Source organism: Megascapheus bottae, chromosome X, assembly GCF_031878675.1.
Source record: "Megascapheus bottae isolate mThoBot1 chromosome X, mThoBot2.hap1, whole genome shotgun sequence".
NCBI classification, from domain to species: Eukaryota; Metazoa; Chordata; class Mammalia; order Rodentia; family Geomyidae; genus Megascapheus; species Megascapheus bottae.
Window position 1 is genome coordinate 64,695,059 of NC_143547.1, and position 16,835 is coordinate 64,711,893.

At 34.4% G+C, this 16,835-nt stretch overlaps 1 long non-coding RNA gene and 1 pseudogene across 1 annotated transcript in view; one reads left to right on the plus strand and one right to left on the minus strand.

Moving 5' to 3' along the window:
- The window catches only part of LOC150041195 (uncharacterized), a 346,544-nt gene that overhangs the window by 81,646 nt on the left and 248,063 nt on the right, over window positions 1-16,835 (minus strand). The window lies entirely within an intron of this gene.
- LOC150041198 (protein FAM204A-like) lies at window positions 10,609-11,488 on the plus strand (annotated as a pseudogene).

A 16,835-nucleotide genomic window follows, 5' to 3' on the forward strand; every position in this document is an offset into this window, starting at 1 on the left:
TGTTTCTATAGTTCTGGCTTACTTTACTTAATTTGACTTTTTCCTGTCTCTTCCAATTTCCTTATGAATTTACCAGTGTTATTCTTTCTGACAGTAGCATAAAATTCCACTGCATGTATATACCACATTTTCTGAATACATTCATCTACTGAGGGGCATCTGTCTTGGTTCCATCTCTTAGCTATAGTAAATAATACTGCAATGAACATGCTTGTGCTAGTAGCTTTAGTACAGCCTTGTTTGTGGTCACTTATGTAAATGCCAGGAAGTGGGATTGCTGGATCCTGGTGGAGCTCTATGTTTAGTCTGTTAGGGAACCTCCATACTGCATGTCGGAGAGACTGAACAAGTTTTCACCCCCACCATCAGTGATGCAGAGTTCCCTTTTGGCTGCATCTCTGTCAGCATATATTGTTATTCATGATAATGGACATTCTAAGTGGAGTGTGGTGGAATCTCAAAGTTGTTTTCATTTGCATTTCTTTTATGATCAAAGATGTAATCATTTATTCATGTTTATATTGGCCATTTGTATTTCTTTTTCATATAAGTCTCTTTAAGTTTTCAGTCCACTTTTTAATATAAAATTTTATTTGAACATATCTATTTATCCATTTTCATCACATCTGTCTACTTTTGTGGTATACTAGCAGTCTTAAATAATTGTAATGGGATCTATGTGGACTATAAAGCCTAAATATTTGTAACTTTTCCTTTAACAGAAAAAGTGTGTGGAGCTCTTTTCCAACGAAAGCAGCTGATCTTCCAAACTCTTCTTAAGATTCATATTAGTCAGCTAGGGAGATAAGAAGGGAGTTTATTGAAATGAATGGCTCTATCTTAGAGTAAGAATTGAAGTAAAGATGGGAAGAGGGAGATAGGGAATAATTCTAACCAATCAGGGAATAATTCAATGGAAAAATTCCTAAACTATCAGAAGAAATTGTAAGAATTGTGAATAAGTTGTTAAATGCCACCAGGTGAAATGTTTTCTTACTGAAGTCCTGGAAATCTAATTTTACATCACCAGCTATAGATATAGGGAGTGAAGGGAGGAATCTGACATTTATTCATTCATTCCTACAATATATTATGTATTATATAAGTTTATTCGCATATTATATTTGGTTCTTCTTCAAGGCAGTCATCTAAGCTAAGTCATATTATCACTCCCCTTTTTATGTGGAAAACGTGAGATTTTTGTCTTAATTTACCCATCCAACAAGTAGAAACCTAGAAATGACCTTAGGTCATGGACATATTGTGATGCTGCGTGTGTGGTCTTCCTGACGTATCATAGGGTGAAAGAATCTGAAAGAGCAAGAAAAACAAAATAATTCTAAAAATAAGTGCAGTGTATAAAATGGAGAGAATTTTCTGTTTGAGGAATTTTATTAAGTAAGAATTGTAAACTGATGGAAGAGTTCTTCAACAAGAGGGAGCTATTTGGAGAGTAAATGGTGGTAACTATACTTATGCTAGGTCAGTACAATTAATCTCTAATTTTCTTGTGCTGACCAGACATCATAGTGACCCTGTTTAGAAGTAACAAGGTCTATGTTATGATGGGAGTAGTCATGACAACGAGGCAGTGACAAATGACCAAATTGTACCAATGTCAGCTGACATCATTGGAGCAGGGATTCTATTCTCATGAGAATGATAAATGAGTGCCAACAGCTGCTTAGAACAATTAGAGAGCTGATTCCGGAAGGGCTTAAAGAGCTCTGAAAATTTTATTGAATGTAGAATCAGAAATTACAATCCTTCTAGCTGAATTCTTCACTAGTTTACTCCAAATTAGAGAAACACTGATTAAAGTTACTACCAACATTAAGAATGCTATACTACCTCAGCCAAAGGAAGAACAGTGCAGATTTGCAGCTCCTAGCTGGTTTGCAGGTAATATTGCATGGCTCCCTCAGACATGTACTTCATTAAGTTTTTCTGAAGAAATAGCTGAACAATGATAACAATTCATTTTTCATCTTGCTTTTTTTCTCATTCCAGACTGATTTGTCAATCTGTGGCAGCCCTGGGCTTTTAAACTGAATAACATCCTTGCTACCATTTCACAGGGTTTTCCAAGAAAACAAAAACAGGTTTTCTATTATGCTTTATTTTTTCTATGTTATCAATTTTGTTTCCTTCATCTTTAGCCTTTGCATTTATTTCTGTCCTGCCTTCTTATTCCTTTTGTGAGCAGATACCATTTTGAAGCTATGGAAATGAGTTTTTCTTATGATAAACTTGTAATAAAATAAGATACCATCAGGATGAAATGTTTTTGGTATACCCATGAGTTTCCTGTTCCATCTTCACCAGTTTTTTTTATGTCTTTATACATTCCTTGTGTTATCTAAAGTCAGTATAAATTGTTGAAGTTGACAGCTTCACATTTATTAGCAAAAACCACTTTAAAAAGGATTATGTCTTAGAGGATCTGTCTTCACAATTTTTTTAACCAATATACATTGAAACTCTGGTATAGACAGTCTATGAGAGCCAGCTCTATTGAAGAATTCTGCTGATTTTGGACACATGGTCTCCCTCTGTGCCCAGCCATCATTTGCTTATTCATTCCAAGTATCACCATTCTATGTACTGCTTCCATGATGGATACAAGATAACATCTTATATACTGCTAGCATCTTATATAATGCCTAGATTTGATAGGCTTATTCCCCCAGACCTTATAACCTGAGATTTAAATATGACAGTGCTATTATTTCATATCTTATCTTGAAAGACTACATACCTCTGACAAGACAAGACAGATAACCTGGTACCAAGGTTATTTCAGACCTTCTTTCAAGTACTTTATCAGAAAATTCAGCAGGGGAAAAATAGAGCCAGCAGTGACATGGGGTAGAAAGTCAGTTCCCTAGGCAAACAAAATTCTTCGTTCTTCACCATTGAACATCATTTTAAGAGAAAACACTAAAAAAGGAAAAGAAAAAAAGCCAGATTGCGCACACAGTAGACTTCTGCATATACAACATAAATGATAGACTAGAGAAAATCATGAGTCTGCAAGTAACATACTCCTTAAGATGGAAGGGAATTAAATGCTGCAAAACTTTATAAACCTCATGCTGCTTTGGCTTTCTCATGGAAATTACAAAGATGACTCTTCTGGAAGCATTTCCTGTCCTTTGCATTACCATGCCTCAAAACTGTGCAGAAAGTAAATTGTATTTATTAATAATATTTTTATTTCCAATCAAATCCTTCTTTTCCGGTTACTAGTTCCTCTTTGATTTCCCTAATTAATTGGCAACTATTCTGCCTAACAATTAGCATGAAAAATTTCAAAATGGTTTACAAATTTGCCTAACTCAAAGGATAGAGATAGTACTGTAGTTAGTGTGACTTATGCTCAGTGTTTTCGTCTACAGGCCAAAGTAAACAAAGTTGAAACTCTTTGTATTATTAATTTGGAGAAAATGCCATTGTGTTACAGTGAGTCAGTGCCTAAACAGTAAAATATATTAGAACTTTCTGTAAGCTGTATATATTAAAATCTAGTTACTGAAAAATAAAAATTTTAAAACCTTGAATTTAAATGATTTAAGTGGCCTAAGAAATGATAAAATTTGGTTTCCCTTGAATAGGCATTGGTGCCTGCATATCCCTTAAACATTAGATTTATTCATGGTAGATGATAATTTCCCAAATATATTGAGCCATCACTACTATTTTAATAGATGCATACATAATTTAAGGAACCTTGTTAAAAGAGTGTCATTTAATCTTTTGATAGCCAGGAAATTATATTGTGGTAAAATTCACATTCTTAACATAAGTGGAGATTTTAGTTTTAATTGCAGTCCTTATCCAGCAACCTTATCATTTGGTTGCTACTTTCTCTAGTACAGAGAAGTTATCTGGTACTCTAAAAGCATAGATTTGAATGTGCTGGAGACCTCAATATATGTTATTCTCAAGTTAACTGCACTGATTAGGATAAACAACAGCAAATACTTTACTGTACATGTGTGAATTTGCAGTTTAAAATATGGACTTGCTTTAGTCTGTTTGATTTTGCCTAGCATGAAGAAATAAATACATTTTTGAATGTAGGATATTTTATTTGCAAAATCATAGAGAAATAAACTTCCAAGGAAATTGTAGTGGGTATTTTGCAATCTATGTTTAAATTTTGCTTATTCCAGGGCCTTATTGAAAAAGTTCTTTCAAACTCAAGAATATCCTACCTGTCTGTCTCAGGACAGTATGGTTTCATTTTGTACATAGGGTGGACATTTTCTGAGAGCATGATAATATAATAATTCTCGTTTTTTAAAAAAATATTATTTTAAATAATTTTACAGTGGGTTTTCTATTCAACAAAGCTGTTTAAGCATACAGTATACCCTCATCAATGGCACCTCTTTGAATATTCTCACCCACCACTATCATATCCACCCCTTCACTCCCTCTTAAGTTTTTAGGCTATATTTTGAATACTTTACTACATTCTTCTAATATTCTTCTCCTCATTTGTCTAGTTTGTTTGCTTTGACCTCATTCTACCCCACCTTTTATAAGTACCAGCTTTCTGTTTTGTTGGGTTTTTTTTTTGAAATTTGACTTTGCTTTTCTAAGGAATTACATTGAATTCTCTCTTTTTATTTACCATATTTGTTACCATAAATTTCTATGTACTTTTGTACCACCCTGAGTATTTACTAACATATTAATTGCCTAGTTTTAGCTTACACGTACAAGGGAAATCATGCATCCTTTGTGTCTCAGGGCCTGATTCATTTGACTTAATACAATTTTTTTCCATATCTTTTTCTTTCTTTACAAATAGTACAATACCACTCTTTGTAATGACTAAAATTTTACTATGTATATAGCATATTTTCCATCGATCCATTAATCCTAATTCTGACATTTGGTGTCATGTACTTGTTAGGAAGAGTGTACAAAGATTATAGGTTGGTAGATTTTGAAATCAATACAATTTTATTTTAACATATAACAATACAAATTGACTTTAAAATAAGCCATTGCATGTTAGTTGTATCTTGACACATGTGTTCTTTATTTCTCAACAGTCCTGAAAAAAATTCTGAACAAATCACCTTATATTTAGCAGATGGGGAATTTGAAACTCAAATGCTGTATTGTCATTGAAATTACTACTCTACAGGTACCAACAGGAATGGAACTGTAATTCCTCCATTCACAAAACAGCCATTAATTATTATTAATGGGAGAAACAAACACTGAAACAATCTCTAATGATGTATGTCATTTGCTCAGATTTGTTTGATAATCATCATCTCAGTTCTTTAAACTATGTCCCATACTGTAATCATACTGGTATATCATTATTGCTTTGAAAAGAATAGGTAAGTTTGGTTTTAATATGTTTATAAATAATAAAAATGTATTACATTTTAAAGGAAAAGGTGATGAAATAAATTAGTGGAGACAGGCATATAAGTCAACAAGAATTTAATCTTAAGTGCTATTGCTTACCTTCACAAACTTTTACAAAGCTGTAATTCTAAAATTTAGTTATTCTAAATTAAGAAATTGTGAAATGTGTAACACATCAAACTGGATTATCACAAAAGTTGACACAGTTATCTGTGTTATGGTCTTCTTGATTGCATGCCACTTCTAATTCATCCTCTGCATGTACTTACCACTTTGTATATACTTCTTTACGGTCATTTATAGGATTATATTCTAATTATTTTATTACCATTAAATTGAATGTGTCTTGAGTCAAGAACTGAATTATTTTCATTTTAGCAACAGGTATAGTGTTTTGTCTTAATCCTTAAATCAGTATTTGATGATTAACTGATGCATGGATGAATGAGAGAAGTGAATTCCTGTTTCAGAAATACTAGATGGATATGCCCAAATCTTTGAGTCAAAGGGCACATTATTGTCTATCCTGAATGTTGAAAATTTTATACTTGAATTTGATGGGATGGTTGGATTATTTCAGATTACCCTATAAGGACATTTCTCAAAGTGACTGAGTTCATTTACGTTCAATGATAGGATGGTTAGGCTGTTAAATTAAAAAAAAAGATGGTGTTATGCCCGGATGCGGTGGCTCATGCCTGTAATCCTAGCTACTCAGGAGGCTGAGATCTGAGGATCAAAGTTCAAAGCCAGCCCAGGCATAGAAGGACCTGAGACTCTTATTTCCAATTAACCTCTAGAAAATAGGAAGTGTGTCTTGGCTCAAGGGTAGGGCAGTAGCCTTGAGTGAAAGAGCTTAGAGACAGCACCCAGCCCCAGGGGTAGAGTGATAGCCTTGAGCTGAAGAGCTCAGGGACAGTGCCCAGGCCCTAAGTTCAAGCCCCATGATTCACAATAAGAAAAAGAAAGAAAGAAAGAAAGAAAGAAAGAAAGAAAGAAAGAAAGAAAGAAAGAAAGAAAGAAAGAAAGAAAAGAAATGAAAGGAAAAAGGAAAAGAAAGACGGTGTTAGAAAATAAGAAAAGTGACTGAAATTCCCTAATTATTTTCTTTGCTTGTGTGTGTATGTGTGTGTGTGTGTGTGTGTGTGTGTGTGTGTGTGTGTGTGTGTGTGTATGATTATGTGACAGTAGGAGTTTAAATTTGAACTCAGGATGTAGCACTTTTATTAGGTCTCCAGTTCTGGATTTTTTCTCACTAGTTGAAAATATGATTCTCCTAAATTTGTCTCCTCGGGCTGGCTTCCAATGGCAATTCTCAAATTTCACACTCTAATAGCTTTATTTGTTTTATAACAGTCCTGGGCCTTGAACTTGGGGCTTAGATACTGTCCCTGAGTTTTAATAGGTAAGGCTATTTCTCTACCATTTACACCCACACCTCTACTTCTTGTTTTTGGTGGTTAACTGGCAATCAGAATCTTAGGAAGCTTCCTGCCCTGGGAAGGCTTTGATCTGCGGTCCTCAGATCTCAGCTTCCTGAGTAACTAGGATTAAATATAACTTTATCTTTTCTTTGATTTAAATGTTCATGATGGTCATAGCTAATTCATCCCAAACCATCAGTCCCCTTTGAATAATTACAGTGGCCCTCAAATATTGGAATGCAACTGAATTACCAGAAAGTTCGATAAACTACAAATGATTGGCCCACACACCAAAACATTGTGATTTGTAGAACTGGAAGAGAACTAGGGACTTTACATTCCCAACAAGTACCCAGGTGATGCTGAAGTTGCTGGATGCACAGCAACACTTGCTTTTGGTGGGGCCTGAAGTAGTCACAGCTGACCACTGGAGGCCAGCATCTGAGAGCCAAAGAGAACAGGACACCATCAAAGGAAGAAGAAACAAAGAAAAAGGTAGAATCAGAATAAATTTAAGACAAGCTACATTATACAAATTTTCTGAAAGTCTGAACTCCTGAGTAGGACTCTTTGAAGTATAATGTGTTTTTGGGAATACAAAATACAACTTTCTTACCACAATATTCTTTGTACGTTAAAATGGGAATTTCAGTAAATGGGATAAGTGCTTATTTAACAATTTATAAATATAGCAACCTTTTATTTAAATTTACTTTGCCTTTGAAATGTGTGATTGCTTTTTTTATCTAACAATAAAGACTATTTTGTGCTATTTTCCCCATGAGTACTGCTGTTATTACTTAATATTTATTAAGTAGCCACCATAGTGGCTTTATTGTTACAGAAGAGGTTTTTCTTCTTTAGTACATTTGTGTACTAAATGGGATTTTCCTGCAGTCTGTAAAACTGAAACCATATTAAACAACACAGAGCAACTTAAAGTAGAGTGGGGTATCAGAATCAATGGCCACATTTCTGTATTTAGAAGAGCTGAGAACAACAATCCAAACATGGAAGTAAGGTCCAGAGTTTAAAGAAAAATAAATCAGATTTTGAAGGTAATAGTGTTTTGAAAAGCCATTTTAAAGAGACATTGGACATCTTGTATTGGATAACTTGAAAAGAATGGGAATTATAATAGTGCAAGATCATAGAAAATTTAATAAAAAGAGTAAAGCTTTATAATATGGATTAAGAAGTCAAAAGCACAGAATTTTAATTCTCATTTCTGTTATTTCAACAAGAAAATATTCTCTATTTTTAAATGAGACAAAAACATCATTAGTCTCAAAGTAAATATTTAGTTCAACTATTGTAAGATAAATTATTGAACAAAATATGTACTCAGATATATCAGGGTGTTTTCTATCTCTCCTAATGCTTGTCCACCAAATAAGTGAATGCATAAATAATGGGAGTGAGTAAAGATGAATGCATAAATAATGGGAGAGGCTAAAATTTATTGGGCAAGACAAAAGAAAGAGAATGCCCATTGGAGCTCATTCCTGAGTTGAGATGTGTCTTTGAAAATGTTTGTTTACAGCCTCAATAATCCATTCATCAGATCTCTTTCAGATATAAGTTTGCTACAGATGTAATTAGTTGTCAGTGTGACTGCTATTGTTGCAGCAAAGTTAGAGAAAAAGATACAAAAGGAAAATATGTGATTACAGAGAAAGGGATTAGAGCGATCAATTTATAAACCATGGAATGTCAAAGATTGCTACATCACGAGAGGCTGGGAAAGAGACCCCAAACCAATTTTCCCTGAAAATCATGAGAAGAAATTATTCCTGATGACACTATAATTCCAAACCCATAATCTTTAGAACTATGAGAGTATTCCTTTTTTGTTTTAAGTGACCTTGTACTTGTAGAAATTAATGCAAATTCTCTCAAAAACTTTGTATGCTTCAAGATAGAAATCTTTTCATATATTAACTCATACCGTATCTCTCAAGTAAGCCAAAACTTTTAGTGAAAATAACAATATCTAGATGAGTGCTTATTAGAACAAGCAGTCATAATGCATGCGTGCTATGTTATGTGAAGTGGTGTAATGAGAGTTCATACACTTTCATATGTATACTGTTTGCTGTGAATTGAGTATCCTGAAAACTCATGAGAATTTAATCATTAGTGTGCAGTATTAAGAATGTAATGACTTCATACATGTACAATATTTAAGGTGAGACCTTTGAGGAAGGGCCAGGAGTATAGACTAATGGTAGAGTGCTTGCAAAGTAAGCAAGAAGCCATGGGTTCAATTCCTCCCTACAACATACAAAGAAAAAGGTGGAAGTGGTGCTGTGGCTTAAGTGATAGAAAGGTAGCCTTGAGAAAGCTCAAGGACAATGCCTAGGCCTTGAGTTCAAGCCTCAGAACTGGCAAAAAATAAGGTTAAATATAGCCATAAGGTTCTCATCCTAATCCAGTATTAGTTATTAATTGAAAGATACCTAGAATAGGGCATTCTATGTTACCCTGTGATGCCTGTTGCTTCCTTTTGTCTGCAGTGCTCTTACCAGCCATAGTGACTTTCTTCACTGCTCAGGGACAACCTTTTCAATCTTCAGAATTGATAGCTAACAAACATTTGTCTTCTATAATTAGTCTGTGATATTCAAGTACAAAGCAAAAAGGAAATAAAGATTAAATAAAAGTAACAGGAAATCTATATTTATTTTAACAGTACAAAAGCCTTTTTGTTTTTATGTTGTTAGTGTTATTAATTGCATTTAAGTGTGTTATTAATTGCATTAAATGATAGTAATGTCTCTGAATGTTATTCATTACTTTAAAATTCGTGGTTTGATAGTTTGTGAGACAGTGACTTAATGATCTGATTTTACATTCAGCATATTTTGTTTTGTTTTGTTTTTCCCAAGTCCTGAGGCTTGAACTCAGGGCCTGGGCACTGTCCTTGGGCTTTCTCAAGGCTGCACTTTACCACGTTAGCCACAGCACCACTTCAAATCTTTTCTGTGTATGTGGTAAGGAGGAACCAAACCCTGAGATTCATGCATACTAGGCAAACACTCTACCACTAGGCCACATACCTAGCCTCAGCATATTTTTATACCTGGATATCATAATCACCCAAAATATTTTTTAAAAATGCATTGGTTAAAATAACAAAAATGTCCTGGTGGCTGTATTAACTAAACACTGGTGTTGAGTATTCTGTCCCAAAACAAATTTCAAAAGATTTTGCTTAAATTAGATTAATATATCAATTTTTGTTTTAAATCATTCATAAGTAATTCATGAACAAAATGTTTTCTTCTACATATTTACATTGCTACTGTTAACAATAGCAATATTCTAAACCAAGCACAGTGGCTTAAGCATGTAATCCTAGCTACTAAGGAGGCTGAGATCAGAGGATTATGGTTAAAAGCCAACCCAGGCACTAAAGTCTGTGAGACTATCTCCAATTAACCACCAAAAAATCAGAGGTCGCCCTGTTTATCAAGAGGTAGAGTGGCAGCTTTGACCTGAAGAGCTCAAGGACAACACCCGTGTCTACAGTTCAAGTCCCACGACTGACAAAAATAATAATAATAATAAAAATAAAATAAAATAATACCAATATTCTAGCTTGGTTCTAGTAGGCCATGCCTTAATCTTAATCCTAGCTACTCAGGAGGCTGAGATCTGTGGTTTATGGTTTGATACAAGCCCCAGGAGGAAAAGTATGGGGGACTCAAATTAATCACACACACACAATAAAGCCAAAGTTGCTGATCCTATGATGAATGCCAGGCAGCCATTTCTGGTCGAAGAAAGGATGTGAAGGGGGCTACTGTTTCTTGGCCCAAATGAAAGTGACATTAAGTTAAATTTTGAAGATGAAGCAATACCTGAGAACTCCAAATTTAACTGATTAGAAGTTAAAGAGGATGGGTTCAGTAGAAAATTATATGCCTTAGATTTCCCAGAAGATGGTCCAGAAACTCTTCCCCAGTCCAGGCAAATGCATATGAAGAATGCCCTTCTGGAATTCCCATAAATATATGGAAGAAATTTCAAGAATTGCATAAACAATATTCTGAAGAGGAAACTTTATCTCCAAAGACTCAGAGGGAGAAAAAGAAGCATCGCAGAAAAGGTAATTTTTTTGCCAGTCCTGGGCTTGGTTTCATGGCCTGAACACGGTTCTTGGACTTTCTAGAGGCAAGAGATCTACCACTTGAGCCTCAGCACAACTTCTGGCTTTTTTGTATATATATAGTACCGAGGAATCAAACCTGGGTCTTCGTGCATACTAGGCCAAGCACTCGGCCCAGAAAAGGTAATCTGAAGAATGAAAAAGAATTCCATAGTGAACAGTCCTCAAATGAAGCTCAGTTGAAGGAGCTTACTCAGTATTTTGGAGCCAATGATAGATCTGAATCTGTTGCCAAAGAAACAAAGTAGAAAAGCCATGTCTCCAGAAGTAGCAAGGCTGGGCTGTGGAGGTGTGGGATGTTAAGAAGGCTGTAGATCTCAGCAATTAACTAGCTGTTTCTGAACTTGGTGTAAAAATTGCCAAAGTAATTGCCTGCCACAAGTTTGTAGAAGCCAAAAGGGAGGTTGAAATTTCACAAGCTGTTGGAAAGACGAACCTGGCATGAGAGTTTGAAGCAAAGAAGAGATGGGAAACCAAAAGCAACATGGGATATGTGTAATCTTGTGGTGCTCAGAATACTTACAAACTCACATGCTCATATTAGCATAACTTTCCTGTTTAAATATGTTGGAAATTGATATTAATAGGAAACTGACCAATGTAGGAAAAGATGTGCATAAAATTTGGTTGATTATCAACTTTTGAATTTTTCCTAAGGAGTTTATTTTTTATTTATTTTCTTGTTGGAGTGATATACAGAGGGCTTACAGTTATGTTATGTACATAAAGCAGCGAGCATTTCTGGTTGAACATTGTCACTCACTCCTTCATTTTTCTCCAAGTTTCCCTTCTTCCAACTCCCCAGGGGTTTACTCTTGAAGTGAATGTGTTTGCTAATTGTGTAAGAAATCTAAGCATAAACAGAGCAGAAAAAAATGTATAGGATTTTTTTCTTACTTATTTATTTGCATAGACCTATAGTCTGAAATCAATCTGCTTTTCATTTGTTTGATATAGCAAACCCCATGAGGTCCTTGAATTTTCTTATCTATTCTAGGCATGACTACACTGATTCTGGAATTGTGGTTTTAAGATTCTGACTGTTTTTACAAATAACTAAATGTTATTAAAACAATTGTTGATCCCTTATTGGGAGCAGTAGAAATGATATTTTTATGGTCATATAGTAAAATAATTTTTGTAGACCTTCAGATAAAATCATTACACAAGGGGGATAAAATGCAGTATGTGGAGGTTGGTTTAGTTTCAGTGCACTGTAGAAATGTCCTTCTCACTATGTAATTATTTGATATTAGGTTTACATTACATGTATATATTATATGTGCAGTTTTATTAAACAGAAAATTATAATCCCAAATAACAGCGGAAAATAAGAAGAAAAGCCTTAATTGGCTCTGTGGTTCAAGGAGTGGAGTGCTAACCATGAAAAACAGGACCTCAATAACAATGCCCTGGCCACAGGAGCAGCAATATAAAAGTCAGAAGTGAATATGTGACTCAAGTGATAGAGCAGTATTTTTCTAAAAGACCAATGATAAAATACTGTACTGATTATTACCTTGATATATTACTTTTGAAGTCATGAAATATTAATTCTGTAAGTTTATTATTATTGAATTCATGGACATCCTATGAAGAAGAGATCTCCTTTTATCCATTTCTTTTTTTCTTTGTTTTTTTTTCTGTCACACTATGTCTCTGTTTCTTTTTCTCTCTCCCTCTCTCTCTTTTCTCTCAGTGTATCAAGGAGAAATATCACTATTTATAAATATTATTTCCTTAGTATGAAAATGCTGGGTTCATATTTTTGTTGTTTTGGAGTGATTCTGGAGCATGCATGTTCTATACTATTGAAATTACACTGCAAAAACTATTTTTTGCTGTTGAATTGCTGGATCAAAATGTAAATCCACATATTTTTTCTAGATATCATGAGGGTTGTAACACTTGCATCCTCATCAACCATTTAAAGAGTGACCATTTCTCCACTTTAACCCAACAGACTTTATTGCCAATATTTATGAAGGCTATATCAGTATATTTTTAACTTAAGTGAGAGAGAAGCATGTTTTATATGTTTAAAAACATTTTATTTTCTTTTTGTGATTATTTTGTCTTTTGCCATCTTTTTATATTGTGTTTTTAAACATCTTAAGTTTGCAAATGTAGGAGTTACATTCATTTTTATAGGCAGGATGATTAGTTTTAGTAATAAAATCACACAAGGTTGGAAATATTGCCAAACATCCCCTTTTAAGATTATCTATCCATACTGTGATTTTATTTTGAAAATGATATGTCCTTTCAATTTCTTTTAAAATATCACTTTTTTCTTTGAAGACAGATGGGACGTTTATTCTTTTGAAAGCATATACTAAGTAACACATTACTGACAGCCTTTTGTCATTAAAGGTCATCACGCTTAGTAGACTTATCTTTCAGTTAAAGAAAAACACCTAATGCATCTTTAAGCTCTACAGATCTTTTAAGTACTTTGTCACAAGATGATCAAAGAACTTGTGTGTAATACAAAGTAGTTTCTGGGTCATTTGGTCATGTACTATATCTATATTGTAGAGCTTCAATTACGTAATGACCTCACGTCTGTAAAATGAAATATATCAATGACACTTTTCTTCTCAAACTCCAAAAACTCTATTATAAACCCTGGTTAGATCATTGTTACAGAGAAAAACATAGTTTTATAAATATTCACCAAGACAAGAATGTCCCCAAAATATCTTCCAAATACTGTTTGTGACTTATAAACAGAAAAATCTCTTCGTGTTCTACTTTTATATCTTCAATTGTTTGCAGTCCTAAACCTTGCCATTTACTTGAGCTTTAAACAATATGTTTTAGTAAATATTGATGGGAGCCACATATACAGTTTTGGATTATGCATGTAATATTTTGTTTGCTCATATCTGTTCCATGTTTTGGTGAAAATTTTATTAGTATGAATGATTATCCTCCAACATTGTGTCATTCTCAGTCAAATGATGCACAATTTTATTGACATGAGGTGAGCACCCGAGCTAAATCTGGCCAATGAGAACACTTCTTCATCTGAAAAATAGTGGCTTGAAGTTTGGTCATGAAACCCAAATCAAGCCAATCTGAATATGTGTTTTGATAGAAAACGGATCTCTAACCTTTCAAGATAATGAATACTGTAAAGCCTATGTAAATCAGGAGCTGCAGGGCATCAACTTTACTATGTTGTGAAGTCAGTGTGACTCAAGATGATTCTAATATAAAAAATCATTAGTGAGGAGGAAATGAAAATTGTGCCATTATTTTGCTATAATATTTCCTTGGATAACTTAGGATTCAAGAAGTATTCTACACCTTTTACTTACGTAAGCCAGTAAACTTTTTTCAGTTTCAGTAAGATTGAAGTTTCCCATTGTATAATTGTATAAAGCTATCACTTGAGAAGGTGGAAACTTTAGTTACTGACTACTCTGACATCTAGCTGAGGTATTAGAACAAGTTGTTACCAATAGAAGGTATGAAACAGGACCAAAGACACATTGAAGCAGGTAGTCTTCCATGCTTTCTCTCTTTTACCTTTTCTCAACTCCATACAATAGGACCCTAGAAGATGTGGGACCTACAAAAGAAAAGATATCCTAGTACCTGAACCAATGTTTGGAAGGCCAGTGCCTGCAGTGAATTATTATATAAGTACTTATATTAATATATAAGTACATATTGCTACTTGGGGAGGTTATTTCTCAAAGCAGCTCGTATCAGATTAACTTATACACATTATGATTCTTATGATCACCCTGAGAGAAGAACTAGGCACTATCATCTTTAATGCCCCATATGTCACAGAAACTGAATATTATATGTTCAATTGAATGAGGGCTCATAGTATCAAGAACATATAATTCAAAATAACTGAAAGCTACCTTATTGGAGTGCATAATTATTACATTTTTAATGGTATTGGAATTTGCACACAAGACCTGCTGCTTACCAGGTAGGCACTCTTCTACTTGAGGCACTTTTCTTGCCCTACATTCTTTAAAAATGACAGCTTTGCAAAGATATATTTTCTGCATGTTAGAAATCACCTATTTAAAAATATATAATTTAGTAGATATACAATTATCCACAACAGTAAATTTATTATAGAACATTTTAGAACTTTTAGGAGAAACACAGTAACTTTCTCTGTATTTTCTCTAATGCAACTTCCTTTGCTTTTGGGCAAATTTTTTTCATATATTTTTTATTGTAATTAATAGAAGGGTTACATGATATTCGCCAGATAGCTGGTGAATTAATTCCCATGCATTGATACCCTTTCACTTGTCTTGGTCCCCATTTCCCTCTCCCCCACCCCCACCCCTCATCTTGTTTTCCCCCATTCCCTATCCAATTTCAAATAACCAAATACAAATATATCCGATATATCAGATAACGAAGTGAGATAGTGTAACAATATGAGATAACCAAGGGGTAGCAAAAGTCATGAGAGATGACATAGTACCTTAAGAACAACAATAATTCATTATATGGCTTATGTTTACATCATATTTTAAATGACAAGGTTAACAAACAATTGTTCAAGGAGGGAATCTCTAATAACAATCACTGGGACTTAGTATTCAGAACTTAGTCAAAATTAGGCTAAGGGTTTGTATGTCACAGAAACATATGAATTTATGAAATAAAACATTATGTCTATAGAGTCATAGGTTTTTTTGTCTATATAGTTACGTTTGTATTTCCATTGCCATGTCCATAGCTTTGGGTATGCAGTTATTGAGTCCTCGCTCTTGTACTCTTTGGATTTAATAGCCGCATATTGAGGATACCATGCACCTTTTGTTCCTTAGGTCTTGACTTGTCTCACTCAACATGATTTGCTCTAGATTCATCCACTTCCCTGTGAATGCCATTATTTTATCTTGACTGTTGGCTATGTAGAATTCCATTGTGTATATATAGCACATTTTCTGTATCCATTCATCTGCAGTAGGGCATCTGGATTGTTTCCATTGCCTGGCTATTGTGAATAGTGCAGAGATGAAGATAGCTGAGCAGGTGTCTTTATAATATCCTGGGTCATGCTGTTCAGGATAGATGCCCAGAAGTGGTATGGCGGGAACATAGGGAAGTCTATTTTCAGTTCTTTAAGGAACCTCCACACTGCTTTCCAGAGGGGCTGAACTAGTCTACATTCCCACCAGCAGTGTAGTAGGGTTCCTTTTTCTCCACAACCCCGCCAGCAACTGTCATTGTCTGAGTTCAAAATCTTGGCCATTCTTTTTGTGGTAAGGTGGTATCTTAGAGTTGTTTTTATTTGCATTTCCTTTATGACCATAGATGATGAACATTTTCTCATATGTTTTTCTGCCATTTTAATCTCTTCTTCAGATAGGTCTCTCTTTAGTTCCCTTGCCCATTTAGTGAATGGTTTATTGGGTTTTTGGGGGATTGGTTTCTTGAGTTCCCTGTAGATACTGGATATTAAGCATTTGTCAGATATATTGTTGGTGAATATCTTTTCCCAGTTGGTTGGCTGTCTCTCTACTTTTGCAACTATGTTTTTATCTCTACAGAAACTTTTTATTTTTGGGTAGTTCCATTTATTGCGTCTCTCTCCAATCTGTTGTGACCCTGGGATTCTGTTCAGGAATCTTTTGCCTGTGCCTATGAGTTCAGTGTCTCTCCTACTTTATCATGTAGCAGTTTCACGGTTTCTGGTCTGATGTTGAGGTCTTTGATCCACTTTTAGTTAATGTTTGTGCATGGTGAAAGGCTAGGGTCAATTTTTCTTTTTCTGCATGTGGCTGACCAGTTTTTCCAGCACCAATAATTGAAGAGAATGTGTTTGTTCCACTGTATATCTTTGGCTCCTTTGTCAA